Raw genomic sequence first — 8230 nt, 5'->3', positions numbered from 1 at the left:
CATCAAGATCATAATGTTTGAAATTGAGTTTCAGAAGATGCTCAGTTAGTTTTTCATATCAGGCTTGCGGTGCTTGTTTGAGGCCATACAAGGATTTCACAAGTTTGCATACTTTATGTTCATGTCCTTTCACAGCAAATCCTTCAGGCTAAGACATAAAACATTCTCTTTTAGATCTCCATTCAAGAAAGAAGTTTTTACATCCATTTGATGGACTTCTCAACCATTCTGAGCTGCTAGGGCAAAGAGTGTCCGGATGGTAGCCCATTTTGCTGTGGGGGCAAAATCCTCCTCATAATCAACCCCTTCCTTCTATGAAAAACATTTTTCCACAAGCCTAGCTTTGTGCTTGTCAAGTGAGCCATCAACTTTATACTTTTTCTTGTAGACCCACTTGTAGCCAATTGGTTTGGTTCCCAATGGAGGATCAACCAGCTTCCAAGTGCCATTCTTTATCAGGGCATCATACTCCTTTTGCATCGCTTCTTTCCATTCATCATGAGAAGCAACTTCTTTGAAGGAAGTTGGTTCAAAATCTGTAGACAAATTCAATTCACAATCATAAGAAACATCCATATCAATAGGTGAATCAGAGTCATCTACATCACCTCCATTTTGCCGGTTTGAATTTCTAGTTCCTGTCTTTCCAACCTCATGAGGATGAACACTTTCAGGTGTCTTTGTTAGCCACTTTGGGGGACCTTTCTCAGATGGTCCAAGCTGCTTTGTTGATTGAGTTAGGACTGAATCAACATTGAGTCTCCCAATTCTATCAATCACATCACTCAAAGTACCATCCATTGTTGGAGTTTCATGCGAGGGAGAGAGTGCTTCAGAAGAAGATTCCACAGGTTGATCTAGTATAGGAATCCCCCCTTCAAGATGTGGAATCTGATTATCAAATTCTTGAAATTATTTTTCATTTGTGAATCTATCCAAGCGATCAAGTTGCCGCTCAACAACATTGTCAGTTTTGGATGATTCAAGAAAGATTACATCTCTAGATACAACAAAATTTTTATTGAGTTCATCATAGAGACGGTATGCTTTGAAGGTGTTTGAATACCCCAGGAAGATACACTTACGACTTCTTGCACCAAGTTTGTTTCTATGTACCTTTGGTATCAAGGCATAACATGTGGAACCAAAGACCCTGAGATGCTTTACTGAAGGAATTTGCCCATACCACATTTCATAAGGAGTCTTGTCTCTAATAGAATTAGATGGAAATCTATTCTTTACATATACAACACATAGAATTGCATCAGCCCAAAACATCAATTTTACATTTTTGAAAAACATCATGGAGCGTACCATATTTAAGATTGTCCTATTCATTCTTTCAGCTACTCTGTTCTGTTGGGGATTATAAGGCACAGTTGTTTGATGTTTGATCCCATGTTGGCAAAGATAGTTTTCAAATTAATTTGAAGTGTATTCTTTTCCATTATCAGTGCGAATAGAGCCAATATGAGATTGTGCATCATTTTCAATCCATAAATGAAAGTTCTTGAATGTTTGAAAAGCATCAGATTTGTTCTTCAATAAATAAACCCAACACATTCTGGTGTAGTCATCAATAAATGTCATCATATATTTATTTCCATTTGCAGAAGGAACAGGAATTGGACCACATAAATCTGAATGAATGAGTTCAAGTTTTCTATGTGCTCTTGAATGTGAATCATGAAAAGATTGTTTGCTATGCTTTCCTAGAATGCAAGCATCACATTGCTTAAGTTTCCTAGGAATTGTAGGCAACCCAGTAACACTATTTTTCTTCAACAAGCGGAGGCTTTCATAGTTCAAGTGTCCAAATCTAGCATGCCATAATAAACTTGATGGAAATGTACCTTCTTCATAATGAGAATTGTATGAGAAATTTTTTGCACGAGCAAAGGTACCCTGCAGCTTGAGAAGCCTTTCTTCTTCTATCCCTATCATGACAAGTGAGTGGTCTGATTCTTTTCTCACCTCAAGCTTGCCATCAAACATATGAATGTAGTGTCCTTGCTGGCAGATGTGGACCAAGGACAACAAGTTTCTCCTTTGCTGTGGGAGATATAGAACATGATGCGAAAGAAAGTCTAGAAGACCAGGCAATTTAAGCCTGATTGTGCCAAGCCCTGATGGCTTGAGTTTTGATTTGTCTGCAAAGTATACTGATCCATCAACATTGTCAGTAAATTCTTCAAAAAAATCATTTCTAAAAGTCATGTGGCAATTTTCTCCTGAATCAAGCAGCCAATCATTTTTCCAAGAAGCAAGTGAAGCATTAAATAAGTCTTCATTTACTCCAATATTATAGTGTGCCACAACATAGTGAGCGAATTCAAGTGCTTTACCTTTGTCTTTGTCATTAGTTTTACCTTTGGGTTGGTTTCTTTCCTGCTGAATTCTATCCCAAGGCAACTTGCATGTGGATGCATCATGTGATCCATATCTTTTGCAGCGTATGCAGTGCAAATCTGACTTTTCTCCTTGATAGTGTCTATCCCCCCCTGCCTCTAAAATTTCTTCCTCTTCCTCTTCGACCACCTCTTCCTCTAGAAGAATCTTGATCAAGATTCTTTTCTCTATGAGAAAGGCACACAGCCTCTTCAGAAGACTTAGGAGTTGTCTTCTTCCCAAAAGCTTTCTCTCTTTCAACAAATTTTTTCACAAGGGAGTCAAAGGTAATATCTTTGAGATTTCCATTTGCTTGCAAAGACTCAAGATAGTTTGAGTAAGTGGGATAAAGTGCCTTGAGAAAAGCTATCAGAGGAATATCCAGTTCAACATTAGTGACTTTGATATCATGCATTATAGATTTTACTTCTGATGCAAGAGCAAGAGGATCATTATTTTGTAATTCAAGGGTGAAGAGTTTAATCATGAGTTGAACAACTTCAAGTGCAGAGTGTGAGTCATAGAGTTCCTTAAGTATTTTTAAGGCTTTGAAAGCATTTGAAAATGGCGAAATATGGCAACTCACCTCTTCATTTACTGATGCTGCAATCAATGCATAAGCCTTGCTGTTCTTATTTTCCCAAATGGCGAATTCCTTGTCTGAGGTAGGTTGTTTTGGCTCTTTGTCTCCGTCTCCAACACACACTCCTTTCCACAACTCATTGAAAATGAGTGTGTGTTTTCTCTTCCGAGACCACTTAGGATAGTTCTCCTTGCCAATGAGAACTACTCCCACAATAGATATGATTGAATGCATTGTAAAATCTGTGTGCTGTGGAAAAAAAAAATCGCTCTTCTACGGGTAAAACAATTTGCACTTGGTGTGTAAAAAAAATTGTGTTGTAGTAAAATATAATTCTGATATGTATATATCAGAGGTATGGCCAACGTAATGGGAGAGCGCATAAATAAAAAGAATGGGAACATTCACATATGGACTATGTATTGGTAGCCCGGTGGGTAAATGAATGTAGAAGGCATCGTATGAAGTGATATGACATGGGGTATGGCCGAGGGAAGTGGTATACATATGGAGGGCCAAGGGTGTTGTGGATGGGGGCTAAGAACTCAACAATAAAGGCCACGAGTATAATGAGTATAGCATATGGGCTATAGGCATTTCATTTTGAAGGCACATAGAATCGACAAAGAATCATTTTAATTTTGGTGCATACAGTGCGTATGCTACCTTTTGCTTTTGCTGTTCACACATGTAATCTGTGGGCTTGTGCTATCGGATGGGCTATCAATTTGGGTCACATATATACAACTTTAACTTGCATATATTCAAGACCATCAAAATTTGACTGAATGGTAACTGAAGGATGTTCATCAAAAGATTCTAGTATGGGAGCGGTGTTCACCACAGTGATACCACAACGATATACCACGGTTGGAAGCTTTGAATGGTTGATAATGAGTATAATGAAGCTGCGGGGTATGGGAGCAGCGTTCACCACAATGATACCACAGCGATATACCATGGTTGGAGCAGAGAGATATACCACAATGATACCACAGGATTGCCAAACAGAATGCCAAACAACATTATATAAAAACAAACATTATATATAATACCACCATAATATCGCAACACTGGAAGCGTTATACCACGACTGTGTGTTCTTGGATGGGAATGTTCTGTTGATGAACTGTCAGACTAGTGGGAGCGTCAGAGTTTCCAGGTTAGCCAGAATCAGCAAAATAATAGTGAGAGAGACATCAGTCTGCATAGGATTCAGAAAATAGGCAGAATAGGTAGAATAGGAGTTACAAATTAAAGAGGGAAGCCAAAAATGGTGTTGGATCTGATACCATGTCAGACCAGGAGGTAACTCCTCAAATCAAATCATGGTATTCATTCAGGTTGTTCATTATTATATACAAGAGGGAGTGACTGTTCAGTTCATCTCCCGGTGACTCTCCATCTTTTCTATTATTTATTTACATTAATTACAGTTGTTCACCCAATACCTATGATTAGGTGTCAACAAGATGAAAAGGGAATCTATCTTTTATGAGCTCCCATATTGGGAGCATATTAAGATTGTCCACTTACTAGATCTCATGCATATATTTAAAAATGTTTCATTTTATTTATGGAGGCACATATCATCAAAAGAAAGTGACACATTGGCTATTAGGAGAGATCTTATTTCTTCGAAAACTAAAAGGAAACATTGGCCAAGACAAGAAACTAGAGGAGAGATTGGTCCCTCTTGGCATTTCAAAGAAGGTGATGTCCCATGGATTTTAAATAAATATGATCTTTCTTCGGTAAAGGATGTTATAATGGGTGTGAGGGTGCCTTCTTTATATGGGTCTTCACTATGAATATGATTCACTGTGGATGACTATTTTCCAGGGTTGAAATTGCATGACCATTTGAACCTTCTAAGAGTACATATGTCAAAACCATGATTTTATTATTTATATGCAATGGGATGTTTTATTATTGATTTTTGACTAATGTAATATTTACTTTGCAGTGTCATTATCCACTACTCGTATGTGGGTGTGTGAACCATGAATTCCCCCAAGAGCTATGACGTGCCATATCTAAATTATATGCATTTTTACGTTGGATAACATTAAAGGATATTCATATGCATATAATTCCATGGTGACATCAAAAGATAACTGAGATTGTTTGTATGTTTGAGAAGGAACTACAGACAAGTTTCATGGACTTGTATGTTCATCTTGTAATTCACCTAGTAGATGAGGTTGACTTAGTTGGGGTGGTTTCTTGTCATTGGATGTTCTTCTTAGAGAGGTACATGAAGAAATTGAAAGGTTTTATTTGACAAAGGGAAAAACCCAGGGGGTCCATGTCAAAGGGATATATATTGTATAAATTTGATAGAAATTACAACCACTCAAGATTTCAAATTGAAAACAAAAGACACAAATTCTACTCTACTAACCTGAAGAATGGAAATCACAATTTAGAACAACATGCATAGACATGCAACAAGAAAAACCACAAGTACATAGTGATTTCTAAGGGAAACCAACTAGGAAAAACCCCTCAAGCCTCTTTGCATTAATCAATTAAATAGAAAAACTATGATATAGGTGGATATTGGTGGCCACCCGCCTACTCCACCTAGACCCCCCAATCAGTTTCATTTGTTTCCTTAATTGTAGCATAATTTACTATTTTTGGCATTTTTTTCAGGTCCTGAACTTCCGGAGCCGTTTTGAGGCCCTAAAAGACGTTTTTTTGGCAAAATTCCTCTTGTCAATGCTATTGCAATCACATTAGCAACTATAGTCCTTAGAGATATCTTTCCAACGGGGTATCATATGCGTCAAACGGAGATAATATGACCAAGTTACGACCCCAGGAAGTTGGCTGCCCAACTAACCCCAATGGAGCCCATAAACTCTTGTTGTTACATCTCCTCGAGTTATGGTTTTGGTTGTTTAGGGTTTTCCCTTATTGTTCAATAATAAAAGGCCCTCAAGCCTCATTGTAACTCAGTTCAAAGGCATGTATCCACCACATCGCTTCTCAGAAATAAGCTACCATCACCCGAGCTATCTTATTTCCATTTTGTTTATAAGCATAGTTCAATATTTTTCTATTAATTAAATGAAGTGTTTTTCTATTGCATTTCTGTGTTTATGATTATATCTGTAAGTTTTTGAATTCCTGTTTGAGTTCAGATGAAACTATTACAAGTGCTTGATCCATCTCTAAGCACAGCCTGCAAAAGAATAATTATCCTCTTTATTGAATGAGAACCTCTGGCCAACACTTAGCCAATTTCTGCCTCCTCCAACCTCTTATTTCCTTGCGCAATCCTGAGCAAATTTGAGCTCCTAATAGGGAATTTCCTATTTCCTTGCACAATTCCCAAGGAATCGATCAACTACCTGCATGCCTGAATTATGTACACTCCACTAGTATACAAATAATTCTACATTATCATTAATTCCTCCACTCCAAATAAGGAATTCGAATTCCATGCATGCATGAGCTATTTTGGGATGATTAATCAGTTAAATGACAGATATTTGAGTTATACTTTTGTCTCACTCCACAACTGACCTTCAATTAACTCTATTAATTGTCAGTGGTCATTTATTTCGGTACAAATAAAAATAACTGAACTAGATTGCTAAAATTTAGCAGTCAACACATGCATGACTAAACTCCAAAAATATAACTCAAATTTACTGAGTTAACTGATTTAAAAGAGCCGTGTCGCACTAGTTAACTACCTCTAAATTTTCCTGCTGATGTGAAAATTCGATTTCCTCAAATTGACTAAGGCTAAAGTTAAATTGAGCCTTTCTTGCTACACTTTCTAACACTTCCTCTTAGCAAGGAAGGGATTTTTCACCAAACCTATCCAACACCTATGGAAGACTATAGCACTACCTCTAACTATTTTTGTTGCTACTGCAACTAAGAAGCATCTAAGAAAACACTGAATAAAATGTGTCTCTGCAACTGTCTACTAGAGAAACTACACTGATGTTGATTCTTCATGGTTCCTCCTACACTACTATCAACACTGCTTTGTGCTCCTCAGCATCTGACTACACCAACTCACATTGATCCTTCTACTACTAAATATTGTGGGCCCCTGTAGCAAGGTAATGATCTATGAGGAGGACACCTCAATGGATCCTATCCAAATCTCTGCAACTCTAGGACTAAGGCTCTACATCGACCCACCTCACTCCTAGACATATAGCTGAAATTGTTTCCTCTGCTCACTTAGCTTAAACTCTCCTTCTACTAGAGGTCTTTGAATGGTACTCATCCTCATCATTCTATTATTCATCCCGACTGTCAACTGGTTGAGGCTCCATCTTGACATCTCTATCCTGCTCCCCCTCAACCATCACATATCTAATCTCTTCCTTCCTCCTCAAGGTTGCACATGCATCTTCCTCTAATGTGTAGGGGCTCTCGATCCTGACACCAATTTGATTGATCTAACCTCAAGAAAAAATATTGAGGTAGGCCTTCCCATTGTTGAAGACTACCTCATACCCTTTGTCTTCAATCCTCAATTTTTTCATCAGACCAAGTTTTTTGACATCACTGTTATTTTCGAATAACTTAGTGAGGGTCTTCCACATAGAAAAGGGGGTCTCCTTGCCATGTAATTTTGAGACTATGTAGTCTCTCACACAATTATTCTTCGGGATCTAGAAACATCCTTCTTCCACTTGGTTAACCGTTTCACATCCGATTGTTGGGGTTTCACAATATCAATTTTAACATATTCTAACACATCATTATAATCAATCACTACTTCCATCCAGTCCTTCCAAGTTATGAAATTTGATATACCCTCCTGGGCATACTCCAATCTCAGTCTGTTGAAAGACATTCTCCCGAATCTAAAGAAATGATGCTACACTATAGTTACAAATTCGAAATTCCTGAGGGACAAATTCGAAATATTGGTTCTAATGTGATTTCAGAGCTCTAATACGATGTATAAATTTGATATAAATTTCAACAGCTCAATATTTCGAACTGAAAACAAGAGATGCAAATTCTACTCTACTAATCTGCAAAATGGAAATGACAATTTAGAACAACATGCATAGATATGCAACAAGAAAAACCACAAGTACATAGTGATTTATAGGGGAACCCAATTAGGAAAAACCCCTCAAGCCTCTTTGCATTAATAAGTTGAATAGAGAAACTATTACAATTGCTTGCTTTAGCTCTAAGCACAACCTACAAAAGAATAATTTTTCTCTCTGCTAAATGAGAACCTCTAGCCAACACTTAGCTAATTTTTCCTCC

This window comes from Pinus tabuliformis, chromosome X (assembly GCF_031772625.1).
Source record: "Pinus tabuliformis cultivar Carrire ecotype Pingquan chromosome X, CPIR1, whole genome shotgun sequence".
Classification (NCBI taxonomy): Eukaryota; Viridiplantae; Streptophyta; class Pinopsida; order Pinales; family Pinaceae; genus Pinus; species Pinus tabuliformis.
The sequence above is the reverse complement of the archived record's forward strand: the minus strand, read 5'-3'. Positions refer to the sequence as shown.